This window comes from Suricata suricatta, chromosome 5 (assembly GCF_006229205.1).
Source record: "Suricata suricatta isolate VVHF042 chromosome 5, meerkat_22Aug2017_6uvM2_HiC, whole genome shotgun sequence".
Lineage (NCBI taxonomy): Eukaryota > Metazoa > Chordata > Mammalia > Carnivora > Herpestidae > Suricata > Suricata suricatta.
Genome location: NC_043704.1, coordinates 110,880,833 through 110,894,782, shown reverse-complemented (window position 1 = coordinate 110,894,782; position 13,950 = coordinate 110,880,833). Strand labels below are relative to the sequence as shown.

General features: G+C 39.2%; 2 protein-coding genes across 8 annotated transcripts in view; one reads left to right on the top strand and one right to left on the bottom strand.

The window, feature by feature from the left end:
• MED12L (mediator complex subunit 12L) overlaps positions 1-13,950 on the top strand; it is a 320,540-nt gene that overhangs the window by 137,478 nt on the left and 169,112 nt on the right. The window lies entirely within an intron of this gene.
• The window catches only part of P2RY14 (purinergic receptor P2Y14), a 54,258-nt gene that overhangs the window by 18,050 nt on the left and 22,258 nt on the right, over positions 1-13,950 (bottom strand). For 2 of the 7 annotated variants that reach the window (XM_029940039.1, XM_029940041.1), the window contains exon 2: positions 8,123-8,222. The exons of 4 other annotated variants lie outside the window; for them this stretch is intronic. The gene's annotated coding sequence lies outside the window, so the exon portion shown is untranslated. Of the gene's footprint in view, positions 1-1,506; positions 1,592-8,122; positions 8,223-13,950 lie in introns of those variants that run through there. One more of the 7 variants, XM_029940042.1, reaches the window with a different exon arrangement.

The window sequence follows — 13,950 nt, the reverse complement described above, 5'->3', positions numbered from 1 at the left end:
TCCATATGAACATACATTCAGTTGTAAAATTCTTCATGCTGTCTCCAGGACTTTTAAAAAATCCCCAGCTTAGTATTATGTGTCTAGGGTATATATCACTTTAGAAGAGGAACTGGAAGTATTTGGAAAAGATGAGCATCCACTCACCCTCTAGCCAAGCATTTTAATTCCTGCGTATATGCCCTGAAAACCTCTTACAGAAGCATATGGAGAAACATGTATAGGATGCTCATAGAAAAAGTGATAGAGCAAAAATGTGGTCATTGGCCCAGATCGTTATTTATAGGAGAATGGGTAAAAGAAAAAAAATAGTGACATTTTATGCAGCACTGAATGAACTATAGCTATGTACTTTTAAATAAATCTTTGTGTTGTTCTGATAAAAGTAATTCCACTTCATAGTTGAAGAAACTGATGACTAGAGAGCTTGGAAATATTGTCCAGGATGTTAACAACTAGCATGTTGTATAACTGAGATTTGAATCCAGGTCAGTGTTCTTCTAAAGCCTTAACTGCTAGGGTTGTATTGTTTCCTGTTGAAAAGACTTGTTTTTGTTGGTTTGTCTGTTCTGCATGGAGAGAGAGCTTTGTATTTTGACCTGACTTGCCAAATGTTTCATAGTCTGAATTGTACAGATTTCTGATGAATGACCTAAAACATTCCTTACATTGCACAGGAGGAAAGCAGGTGAAGGGAGCTTAGTGGCCTGTGCAAGTCCCTGAGATAGAAACCAGAGCGTTCACCCTGGGAGCTCACCTCCCCCGAGCCCTCACTGCCTGCAGCATTTAGCCTGTCTTACCTTGGCTTCAGGCCTCCTGTCTAGGAAGTGCCTCGGAGAGGCCTGGCAGAGACTACACCAGCAGAACGCATGCAGCTGATCCTGCTCCCAGTCTTCTCAGCCAGGGTCTGCTGTCACTCTCCTGGGGGAGAGCAGAGGCCTCTCCTCACCTGTGTGACTCTTACCTATAACATAAGTGTCCAGCCTGCACTAGCAGAAGGGCCAGCAAGCTCTCTTCTATCTCTTGAATGTCACTCACGTGAGGAGCTTCTGGAAGAAGTGCAGGTGTGTTTGTGTGTATGGGGTGGGGGACACGGGAAAGGCAGAACACCAGATAGCTGGCAAGTAAACCAAGTTTCATTAGAAACGTAAATTACTGTGCTACTTAGATATTTTTGGTTCAATTGAACAAAAATTAAAAAAAAAAAAAAAGCAGAGGCTTTACTGCTTAGCTATCCCCTTGAGCTTTTTCCTTGCCCGTGCCTTTCCTTTTCAGTGCGGGCAAAGCTTTGAGCCACATACGTACGTGTCCTCTCTCTATCCCTGTAAATCCCAAAAGGCGTCTGGTACTTTATAAACTGGTGGGGGCTACTGGCAGAGGCCTGCAAACATTACCGACCGTTTGGTCAAGCAGCACATAGGACTAGCAGGAATACCTGGGTGAATTTGCTTTCCCGCTGTCCCCACAGTGATGTTGAACCCAGTTCTTTAAAGAAGTAGAACTCACTGACGTAGAGGTACTTGGAGCCCTGGCCTCTCTGGTTGTCCTTCTCTAGCATCTTCATTTGGCTGCCCCCTGTCGGTCGCCATTAAAACATCACCTTCTTGGGGCGCCTGGATGGCTCAGTCGGTTAAGCCTCTGACTTCAGCTCAGGTCAGATCTCACGTTCGTGGGTTCGAGCCCCGCATCAGGCTCTGTGCTGACAGCTAGCTCAGAGCCTGGAGCCTGCTTCCGGTTCTGTGTCTCCTTCTCTCTCTGCCCCTCCCCCTCTCATGCTCTGTCTCTCTCTGTATCAAAAATAAATAAAGCATTAAAAAAAAAAACTTAAAAAAAAACAAAACATCACCTTCTTGGGTGTGCCCTTCTCTGTTCACAGCAAGTGACTCAGAGCCAAGCTCCTACCAGCACCCTCCAGCCTCCCGCCATGTTTTATTTTCTTCATAGCTGTCTTTATTACTTAAAATAATTTTTAATTTTCAACTTACTGTCTCCATCACCCCCTTAAAGGTAACCTTCATGAGAACAGGACTTAATTTTCTTATTCACTGCTAAATAAGCATACAGTAAAATTTCAATAGATATTTAGTGAATTTATGAATGAATTCTGGTGTACAATTTTGATTAAGGAGTTGATTTTCTTAACTGCCAAATAATGAGTCTGTTTAGAATCTCTAGAGTCTTAAAATTTCTATCCATGCAGTTGGTTAAAATGTACAGGTATCTTTTTAAGTCTTTGGGACATAAAATTGGATCAGCCATAATCTTTAATTTATTAAATATTTTTATGCCAAGTTGGTGCAAGTTTGACTTCAAAATTTTTAATTTTGTTACTTTTAATCACGTTAGTAATTTTCCTTAAACTCCGTAAGTGAAACAAAAGGTGAGAAGGTAAAAAGCTATGTGGAGCTGAGTGCGCTGTCCTTCCCGTATGCCACCTCTGGCCGTTACTTACTCTGGATCCTGTTTTCTTCCTTCTCCTGCTGTCTTGTTTTACAGTGTTTTATAGTGTTATGTAGCATCTGTGTTCCTAAAAAGGTGTGTGTATATGTGGCATGTGTATGAAATTATGTCTAAATTTAAAAAAAAGCCATATATTATCTTTAAGCATTTTAACCACATTATATCACATATCATCCATAGTATTGAGTATTACTGTAACTTATTTGTCCTGGAGACTATAACTAATTTCCTGTGTTTAGGGTGTTTCCAAGTTTTTGCTCTTGTAAACTTTGCAGAGGGGTATATCCATATTGTCTCTTGACAAACATAGGAAAGATTTTCTTGTGGGCCTAAATCTAGAAGTTAAATTGCTGATTCATATAGTATAGGAATCTCAAAATAGTGGAAACAGTGCCAAACTGTGGTCCAAAGTGTTTGCACCAATTTATACCCCTATCAGGAATTTGTAATTATCCTTTGGATATATAACCTCTTAAACATTACATATTCTCAGATTTTTAAACTTTTGTTTGTGACATGATGCCATATTGTGGTTTGCATTTCCATAATAACTGATAATATGGTCATCTCTTCATATAATAATTGGTTATTTCCATGAAATGTCTAGTTGTTGTCTTCTCATTTTTATGTTGGGTTGTTTATGCTATTATTGATTTCTAGAAATTCTTGAATACTTTTGATAATCTACTTTGTTGAGTGTATATATGGTGAATTGCGTTTCCCAGATTGTAATTTGTCTCTTCACTTTTAAAGGTCTATTTTGATAAACAAAAGTTACTGATTTTAATATAGTTATATTATTTTTGTTTTGTGTTAGTGTTTTTAGTATCCAAAGAAAAATTTTCGATCTCAAAGTCTAAAATAGTAGTTCTCACAATATGGGCTGTTAGGACTGTGGAGGTCCTTGACACCCTTTCAGGGGGCCGTGAAGTCAACCCATCTTCAAAAGAATACTAACATGTTATTTCCTTTTTTTACTCATTGTGCTGACATTTGTATCAATGGTACAAAAGCCAGAGTTCATAAAATACTTGTGCGCCAATCAAGGTCATGTACACATCTGTTCTGTAGTCACTACACACCTTACTACTATGCATTCTTAGTAACCAGGAGAAGAAAAGGCCAAAGTTCACTTTACAGTGTCCTTGATAAAGGAATATATGTTGTTGATTTGTTTAAATCTTGCCCTTTAAATATGTGTCCTTTAAATATTTTACATGACAGAATAGGAATTGTTCATGAAGCTTCTGCCTTATTTGGTGATTGTCTGTAGGAACAACAATTGAGTGATTAAGCTTGTAAGCCATGAACTTTTTAGGTGCTTTTTCCTGGAACACTATTTTTACTTGAAAGAATGATACACAAACTATAGTATTTCAGACTGACTGGGATATTTGGTGACATTTTCTCTAAAATAGATGAGCTGAGCCTTCATCAAGGGAAGAAAATAGCACTTCCCAGTACTTAGAGATCATTGGCAATACTAATGCCTTTTTTTTGGTCTTTATATAATAGTATACTTCTGCATGACAGTACATCTCCAAATGACTATTGATGATGTGTGCTATAAAATCTAACACAGGTCGAAGATTTATCCAAAGACTAATAGGGGCACCTGGGTGCCTTGCTCATGACCTTGCTCATGAGTTTGAGTTCCGCATTGGGCTCTGTGCTGAGAGCTCAGAGCCTGGAGCCTGCAGCCGGCTTTGGATTCTGTGTCTCCCTCTCCCTTCCTCCCTCCCTCCATAATAAATAAACATAAATTAGGCTAATAAGTTAGCTAAAGGATTTTAATGTAAGAAGAATATTCATTGGTAAGGATTTAGATTCTACATTGCAAACAACCTTTAAGAAACAACCACTTTTTGAGTTTTGACGTGGTACCAAAGGAAAAAAAAATCCAGAAGGCTATTAAAATACTTCCTCCTTTTCCTATTATATTTCTGTGTGAGACTAGATTTTCTTTAATATACCTTATCTAAAACTACATTTTGATGGGGTGCCTGGGTCGCTCAGTCAGTTAAGCAGCTGACTTCGGCTCAGGTCATGATCTCACGGTTTGTGAGTTCGGTCTCCGCTTTGGTCTCTGTGCTGACAGCTTAGAGCCTGAAGCCTCCTTCACATTCTGTGTCCCCCTCTCTCTCTGCCCCTCCCCTGCTCATGCTCTGTCTCTCAAAAATAAATAAATGTTTTTTTCTTTAAAACCCTACATTTTGAAACTGATCAAATGACGACGTGGATAGTCCAGATATTAAAGAGGTAAGCAAAGATGTAAAATAATGCTGCCTTTCTAATTAAAGCTTTTTGAAAAATTATGTTTTTTCTAAAAATGTGTTATTCTTGTTAACAGATGACACTATTTTTAAAATGAATTACAAATATAAATTTAACAATTTTAATATCTAATATAGTAAATAGGGTTGATAGAACTTATATAAATGAAAACTCTTTGGACTTCTGAATATTGTGAGAAGGATCTTGAGACCAGAATTTTGAGAATTCCTGGGTAAAATATATTTTATTACATTTTTTAATAAGGAGTTTTGGGGGTTAGTTTGCTTATTTTGATGTTAGGCCTTAATTAATACATGTCGTAAATTGTCTGTAAATACCAAAAAAAGGATACATGACCTTTAGAAAGAGTAACTTAATTTTAAAAATATGTAAAACTTCGTTGTCTATGATTGTAATTCCTACAGACCGGATATCTCTAATTTTAATTTTTTCCTGAGTTTTTGATAAGATTGTCTATTTATTTGGTTATTCATGCATCCGTGAAGTATGTGAATTAAGCTAGCAACAATGGTCATGTCATTTCCTACCTTGTCTGTCTAGAACTACCACCTATGGGGCTCAGGGCTCTACGCCCCTTGGTCTCTAGCTGTCAGGCCCACCGGTCTGGCCAGGAAGGATGGGTCTGCTTGTTCATTGGAGGCAGTTGGTGTTCAGTGGACATACGTTACTAGATACTTGCTACTTGTGTGTTGGCACATTACCCAGTTTCTGTTTAAGTGATAGGAGATGAATTGGGGGAAGTATTCGTGTTCGTTTATTTTGTGATTTCTTATTTGGCCCTGTGAGTATCCGTTATGAAGCGAAGAAATACCCTGTGAGGTTTTAATCTTGCCAGTACTATCTCTAACTTAATAAGTTATTAGAGGATGGGGGAGAGAATTCGATTTTTTTTTTGAATAGCTGCTCTGTGCCAGATACGAAGGTGTCTCCATTACTATAATAGCAGCTCAGAAGGAGATAGCTTTATTGTGAAGTTATATTGGTTATGGAACAGAGGCGGATCCTGGAGGCAAAGGAGCTAAGAAGCAAGCATAGCTCAAGGTCACAGTAGTTCAAATTCAGCTGGCCTGCTGAATTCAAAGGCCCTGCTTTTCCTACCATGGGAGAGTGCCTCTATAAAAATCTTGAGTCCCCATAATATTGACTATTTTATGCAGTGTGATTATTGCCACTGTTTTGTAAACAGCTAGTTAAGAGGTTGAGAAGTCCTGCACACTCTTGCATCTCCAACTTGTGTTAATGTATGAATTACAATTTTTATTGGGCACATCATGTCATTAGATCAGAGATAAGATATGGGATAGGTGAGAGGGTGCTAGATTTGCAGCCAGACGGCCTTTTCCTTTAAGTCCTGTCGTTGGCCTTTAGTAGCTGTGTTGTGTTGTTCAGGTCAATGAACCTCCCTGGACCCTAGCTTCTTAACCGGTAAAATAGAGCCAACAATTTAAGGCATTTCCCAGTGTCATTTGGCTGCTGGAAACATCCAGTGTTGATAATATCTGTGCAAAGGCTTTAAGAGAAGAGGGCTGTATCTATGGGAGTTCATTACTTGGAATTGTTATTAGAAGTCCTGGATTTCACTGTCATATAAAAATTATGTAAAATACCATTAAAGGTTTCTGTGTCACCCCGTGACTTATGGGGCTGCCTTTTGAGACTATGTCTCCCTTTTTTATTAGATTGAGTCATATAAAATCGGTAATAATTGGCTTTTTTTTTTTTTACCTACAGAAGTGGAAATTTCATATGGTAGTAATTTCATATGGTATTTATAGGTATTAGGAAGATTATAAATGAATGGCTAACAAAAAAATCTATGTAATTTACAGGGTATTAGGTATTTATAGGTATTAGGAAGATTATAAATGAATGGCTAACAAAAAAAAATCTATGTAATTTACAGGGCATATGGCCAAACATAAGCAAGCCTAGATCTTGGTTATGTTTTTTAAAACAAACTTTTACTCTGGATTTTTGTTCTCAGATTATCTCTAATTCATGAGGTAATCCCTGCCATCAGTGAACTGTTTTGTGCGGACGAAGCACAAAGGTGAAGAAATGTCTTCCCCTATAATGGGCAGGGCTGGTGTGGATGGAAAGCTGTCTAGGATGGAAAGAGAACTAGAGATGGATAGAGATACCCCTGTGGATGTTATCTTTAAGAGGGAAAACTGGCAAGATAGTTGGTAGGTATAAAAATGAATTAGAAAAAGACTTAAGTTGCATTTTATTCATTTATTCATTTAGAGTCATTAGTTAAGAGTTACAGCTTTTTAAAAACACTAAATTTTATGACTTTTAAAACATTTTTCATGGCAGAGTAGGGAGACACTTGTGTTTGGTAAATTAACTTATCCCTACCTTCTTTCAGTTACAGTGTTCTTTGGATTTCTCCAATAAATGGAGCTCTTAAGAAAGCTTTTTGGCTGGGAAATATATACTGGAGTGGGTTCTAAGCATAAGTTTTAACTTACTCTAACCCTACATTTTAAAATTACTTGTTAGTTTAGATTTTATGAACTTTATTACTTAGTTTCTAGAAAATAAGCAAAAATAGGCTCTACAAGTATGTTTTTTTTGTCCTTGCCATTTGCAAAATAAAACTAAAAGAACTCTGAATAGTTGATATTTAAATGTTTGAAAAATCTCAGAGGAGGAAATCAGAAGTTAAGAATCAAGCTATGAAAAGCAAAACCTAAGATATAAAAAAAAATAAAATAGCAACTCTGAGGCTTATTTAGTTCCTGTGTCTTTCCTGTGAAAATCAGTTGTGGGTCACCATTAAATCCAGGTGTTTAGGTTTCAGAGAAGACTTCACATACTTCTTTGCATGAAGTATTTTACCTTTGATTTCAGTTTTTGCAGGGTTTTGGCAGTGCCCACTCTTAAACCAAACCTGCTTTGCCTTTTTTTCTTTTCAGAATTTTATTTCTTTATCAAACTCCTTTAGCTCGGAGGATTACGTCACAGCCCAGCTGTATCCTTGCTCCTTCATATCCCCAGCGGATTTTAACCCACTGTCCACACACATGCTAACACTGTCTTATGTTTTACCAGCAGTAAGTTTATAAACTTTAAAAAAAGAGGGGGGATTTCTTAAAATCTAATGCATGAGCTCATGGAGGAAAATCCTGCTCCGTGCAATTAAAAGGCATGTTTACAGGGAAAATACAAGCAAAATTTGGACTTACTTTAGTTTTTGAACCCGGAAAAGTAAAATCTCTCTGATAAATCTGTCACTTATCATTTAATTCATTAAAAAAAGAAAAGAATTTAGGTCATCACAAGCACAAGCAGCCATTTCACATTGGAATTGCAAATATTCTTTAAACATACTCTGCATTGGATGGACCCTTTTTTTACTTACCGATATTTCCAGCCTCCTGTCGTCTCTGTAGGCAAGACTGCATTAACAATGGAGTGCAACATCTGGTGTTGAGGGAAATAGACTTTGCCGTCTGCTTGGGCTGCTCATGTTGACCAGTGAGGAAATGCTGTGTTAACTCTCAGACCAAAATATTTAAAGTACTCTATGAAATGTTGGCATCTTGCCAAAGTCCTGAGTGTCAAGTACTACAGATGTCCAGTCCTCTTAGGAGCCCAGATCTACTATGTAAGTGTAGGCATAAGTTATAATTTCTGCTTAGGTCACAAATTAGCAAGGCGTGGTATGAAACTGGGTACAGAGAGGAAGGGGAGAGCGATGGAGCAAGTGAGAGCTCCGGTCAGCAGGAGGCTAGATCTTTCCCATGCTGGCTGTGACCTCCTCCTGGGAAGCTGTTGTAAGAATAGCTTCTGTGTTTATTGGGAAGAATTTTCAAATTGTATTTCACATGGCTTCAACTAAACTCCGTGAAACTTGTTGGAAAACCAAAAAATATTTGAGAGTTAGATGGACCAGAACATTTGCCATTTTGAGTAGCAGAGGGGGAAGGGGAGGGCTGTGCAGGTAGGTGGGTCACCTAGAAATCTTGATGTGCCAAGGGCAAGATAGCTTGACCTTGAGAAGAGAGATTGAAAGGAGATGCCTCTTCCTTTGGACCTGGGTCATTGATCCTTCTACCTGATCCCAGTTCTGGGGGGTGTACTGATAAGTCTGGTCTACTCAAACTGTTACACATTCCCAACCTTGAATTGAGGTGTCGCAACTCTACTATTTCTTTAAGGCACCGCTTCCTCTTAAATATGGTTTCCAAGCACCCTGTTTGACCTCAGTTTCTGGATTCCTTCCTCATTTAACAAATTGTTGCTGGGATTCGTTATTCTTACACAGTACTGTCTTTTAATGCAGTCATCTCAGGAGGAAGGGGCCAGAGTCTCCTGTACTCTATCCACTTTGAACCTATATCATCAGCTTTTCTCATTTTACCAGTTTCTTTCTCTTTTTGTTAGGATAGCATGCTCATGATCAATTAATTACGCTTATTTTCAGTATCACACAAACATAAAACAACCTCCCGCAAAGCTCTCCCTGACTTCAGCCCTTTTTTAGGTACTACTATCCATTAGTAAGTGTAGCTATAAAACTTTAAATTATAGCTTGATCTCATCTGCTCATATCCAGTCAATCACCAAAGCCTGATGAGTTTCTTAACACCTAAATATTTCTTGTTTATGATTACTACTACGTCTGTATTCCCTACCTCAGTCTACTCCCCAGTCCCTGCCCCCCAGTCACCCATGAGAAGGAGCTCTCTAAAATATAAGTAGAGCCACGTCCCTGTGGCTCCCTGTCACCGACAAGGTAAGTTCATTCTGGTGAATCTGGTAGATCTAGTGCTCTGTGATTTGACACTTTGCATCTTCTACCACGATTTATATTACAGCCCTGTCTGCTGATTCCAACTCCCTGCAGATTCTTGTTGGCTTGCTTGGGCTTATGCTTTGACCTCTCTTTGGAATATCTCTCTTCTCCTTTTTCCTGGGACATCCTGAATTTCAGCCATCATTTAAACATTTCAGCTCAGGGCACCCGCGTGGCTCATTTGGACAAACTTCCGACTTCAGACTTAGGTCGTGATCTTGTGGTTTATGGATTCGAGCTGGCATGGGATTCTGCACTGACAACTCAGAGCCTGGAGCCTGCTTCAGATTCTGTCTGCCCCTCCTCCATTTGTGCTCTGTCTCCCTCCCTTCCTCTCTCCCTCCCTCCTTCTCTCTCAAGAATAAACAAACATTAAAATATTTATAAAAATTTCAGTTCTTCACATACTTCTCAATTTTTGTTCTATCCACACGTCATCTGCCCTATTTATATTTGATTTTTACATAGAGTCATCTTATAAAACTAAATGTTCAGCTTCATCCTAAGGGAAAAATACCTTTTAAGTTCTAGATTTCATGTGTTTATTTTTTAAATTGTGCTAAAATAATTACATCACATAACAAGTTAAGTACATTTGTCAAAGCCAGTTTATCCTGGACAGTTTCTGATACCTGTGGAAGCAGTGCTTTTCAGATGCTGTTCAGCCTGCACTCTGCCTTTGGGGAGCTGTTCCCAACCCCACACACTTGGTGAAGTTACCCTCTTCTCTGTTAGTCAGAAATACTATTGATCCTTCCATCAACCTATGCTTATATCCATTTGCTCATCTAATCATTTAACTAATACTTACTAGTCACCTTATGGAGGCCTGGTGGTGTAAGGGCCCTGGGGTACAACCATCAGTGCTTAACTTGTGTTCTTTAATTGTCCTCCTTTTGTTTCTTCAAGCTCCATCCGGAGCTGAGGAAGCTAGGGCCATTGTATCTTCAGCACCTACCATTTTTACTCATGGAATTAAAAGTAAAGATGTGTTGACCTCTTAATGTTCATCCAAGATTTACCTGTAACACTTGGCTTCATAAGTGAAACTTGTTGATAAAGGACAGAGTTAAAGTTAACAGGCTCACGCTTGTTTTTGAAAGCTTATGCTTTACATGTAAAAATAGATGGATTTATGAATATTCATTTGGATCTGCAGGAATAGGTTGATGTGCAGTCTAGTAACTGCTACAACTTGCTCAGATACACAGAAACCTGAGGCAGGTGTGTATATTTTAACCAAAACCAATACTTGGGGCTATATGCGTCAATGTTGTTTCAATTTATCATTGCATTTTTGAAAGGAACATTTACTACATGAGAATGCCAAAGGGGGAAACATTATTTTTTAAAGGAATTTGTCCATTTATAATGGTATTTGTTTTGTAAGTTGAAGGGAGAACTGAATGTACCTGAAACATGAATCTTCAGGTCTTAGGGGTTCAACACTCTTGTGGAATTATAGGGAAAAAGTATTGATTGGATTCACTAGAACAAAGCTAAGGACTTGGGGAAACCCCAGAGACATGAGAGGCATGACATGAGTAATAAACGAAATATCAGTGTCTGGCATTTAAGTCTGTCATAAGCAAGATCAGTTACTTTAAACATGGAGGGCATCTTCCCATAAACTAGTTAATTTTAGAAACATACCCCTTTCTTAAAATTTTTATTTAAGTTGACATGTCTGTAGGTTTTTTCCCCCCATATTTTTTTAACGTTTATTTTTATTTGAGAGTGAGAGAGAGAGTGAGACAGACAAACAAACAATACATGAACAGGGGAGGAGCAGAGACAGAGAGAGACACAGAATTTGAAGCAGGGTCCAGGCTCTGAGTTGTCAGCATAGGGCCCGACGGGGAGCTTGAACCCATGAACCAAGAGATCATGACCTGAGCTGAAGGCAGATACGTAACCAACTGAGCCACTCTGCCAGAAACCAGTGAACTAACTGTCCTGGGAGTCTCCCACCCGTCCCCCACATGCCCCTCTTGGGGGCAACAACAGCATTGCCCCCGTGTGCATTTTGATGTGTCTTAGACCATGTCTCATTTCCAAAAGCACCATCCATCTCATTTTTTCCACTTCTGGCTTTTCTTTATCAGCTTGTTCCCTCAGCCTGGAGCAGGTCCTGTCTTCCATCTCTACCTGTTGGGCTCTTGTGCACCCCCAAAATCCAGTTTAGAGTCCACCGTTTATGGAGCTTCTCCTTATCTTACCACTGAGAAGAAGGGTTACCCCCTCTCTGAATTCCTAGAGGGCTTACTGTGAATTCTGGTGTGGCCTCTTCTCAGACCTTGTGTCGGGTCACGGATGGTAGATGTTCTCTCACCCGCATTTGGGAAAGGTGAGTCTTGTGCTGATGTTCCCTGTGTGTGTTATTCATGGACTCCCTTCACCTGTTGGCCAGGAGGGCAGGTGACTTTTCTGCAGTGTCTGTCACCCCGTATTGCCAGGGCTCTCCAGCCTGTATTCCTGTACTTGGCACATTACCCTTTTGCTTAGCAATCTATAGACACCTCGCCTCCTAAGACTCCAGCTCACTGGAGAAGGAAGGCCTTTTGGACACAAAAAAGCAACTTATTTATTGGATTTAACATATATTATATTTAATAATTGAGGTCCTCCACTGTTTTTCCTAGCCCAGGCAATTTAGACATCACTTCATATATGCATGTGTGTATTTCTTTAATTCAAATTAAACTAATTTAAAATTTTTATTAAAATCCCACCTTTGTGGACTTACAAAATCAAATAATTTTATAAAATATGTACTGGAACGTAACATTCCTTGCCCTTTTTTATGTCTTGGTGACCGCCTCTTTCACTTTCTAACGATTATTTTTAGATAATAACCTTTCTATTTCTACACAAAAGACAGTATTTGGCTTTCAGTAGCACCTGTTGACTTCTTTGTGTGAAGATGAAGTTTCTGCTCCCTGGCCCTCCAGCACTGCTCCTCACCCAGTAATGGTGTCTCCAATCTCTGGACAAGTCAGCATCACTTACATCATGAGAACTCTGTAAATATTATTTATTGCTGAGGTTCATCACGTGCTTTGAAAGGGATTACAAATTCCCAGCCTCCTCTGGTGACCAGGAGAAACTGCCCTGTTGGTCTAACGAAGACAGGCTCCCCTCAGGGTTCAGGCTGCTCATTTGGTTATTTTCAGTTAGTTAAGCTGTGTAAACATACTATATAAATGTTAGCTCTTATCAGCCCTTCAGGATTATAACTTGAGCCAAACCTCATTTAGCCCAGTTCTTAGCTATATGTGCACGAAGGCATATGTTTAGAAGTATTTTTTTTGCCAATAGCTGCATTTACAGACCTATGTAAAAAGTCCTGGTCTGTGTTAATACAGCTTTTGCTGGGTAGTTACTTAGCATTATAGCTAAAGAGAGGAGGTGTCAGTGGGCAAGTCTTTGTTCTTAATAATTTTCTGTTGTAGTTCACTGGAGAAGCCTTCTGCATTATCAGTTTTAGGCATTTTGCTTTTGGCAGCTTATTTAATAGGACTTACTGCTATCTGGAAAAAGTCACATGCAGAATACACACACACTTCCAAAGCTATGTTTCTTTATCTTCTGGTTGAGGCCTATTTGTTGTGGAAGGCCTTAATCAAGTTCTGATTCTTTACCTTGCTATCTTTTTTTTTTTTTTTTGTAGTTTTTCTGAAGCCTTATTTTATATATTATAAGCAAGACTCTTGGTTTTATTCATTTAAAAGTATAGGCAGTCATTTAGAACATAAAAGCTTCTGTGTCATAAATAGTAAGGCTGTGGTTTGGCTTGTGGAGCTGAAGAGACTTTGGGCAACGAAGTTCGTGTAAGAATACACAATCTGAGGGAAAATCTAAACGACGACTTGATGGGGTGCAGGAGGAAGACAGTGACCCTGATGTGGTGGTAAAAATACTCTTCTAGGGACTATCCTAGTATATCTTACTAGTTGGTAACCCTCATGTGTAACAGTGTGACTTAAATACCTACCTAAACTTTTGTTGGAAAGGGGAGGGTGTCTCCATAATGAGCATCCACTAGAGAGAAGGGCCACCGCGGTTACATAATGCTGCGCAGAAGGATGTGGGTTTGAATGCTCAGGGGCTGGTTATCTCTGCCACCAGTGCCTTTCAGGGACGCCTGTAACTGAACACAGCCCTCTATGCTGCAGCCTTCCCGTCCTTCCCTAGGGGTCTCAGAGAGTCTGTAAGCGCCGACCCCTGACATGAAACCAGTAGCGGTCTTTGGCTAGAGTTTAATCCAGGATAAAATGAGGTAGAAGTTACTGCATATTTGTCCAGCATGGAGGCAGAGTGGGAATTCGATTCTTTCTAGTTTCCCGCATCACAATTTAGAGAAATTTACCTCTGATCTGCCAGGGGTCCCT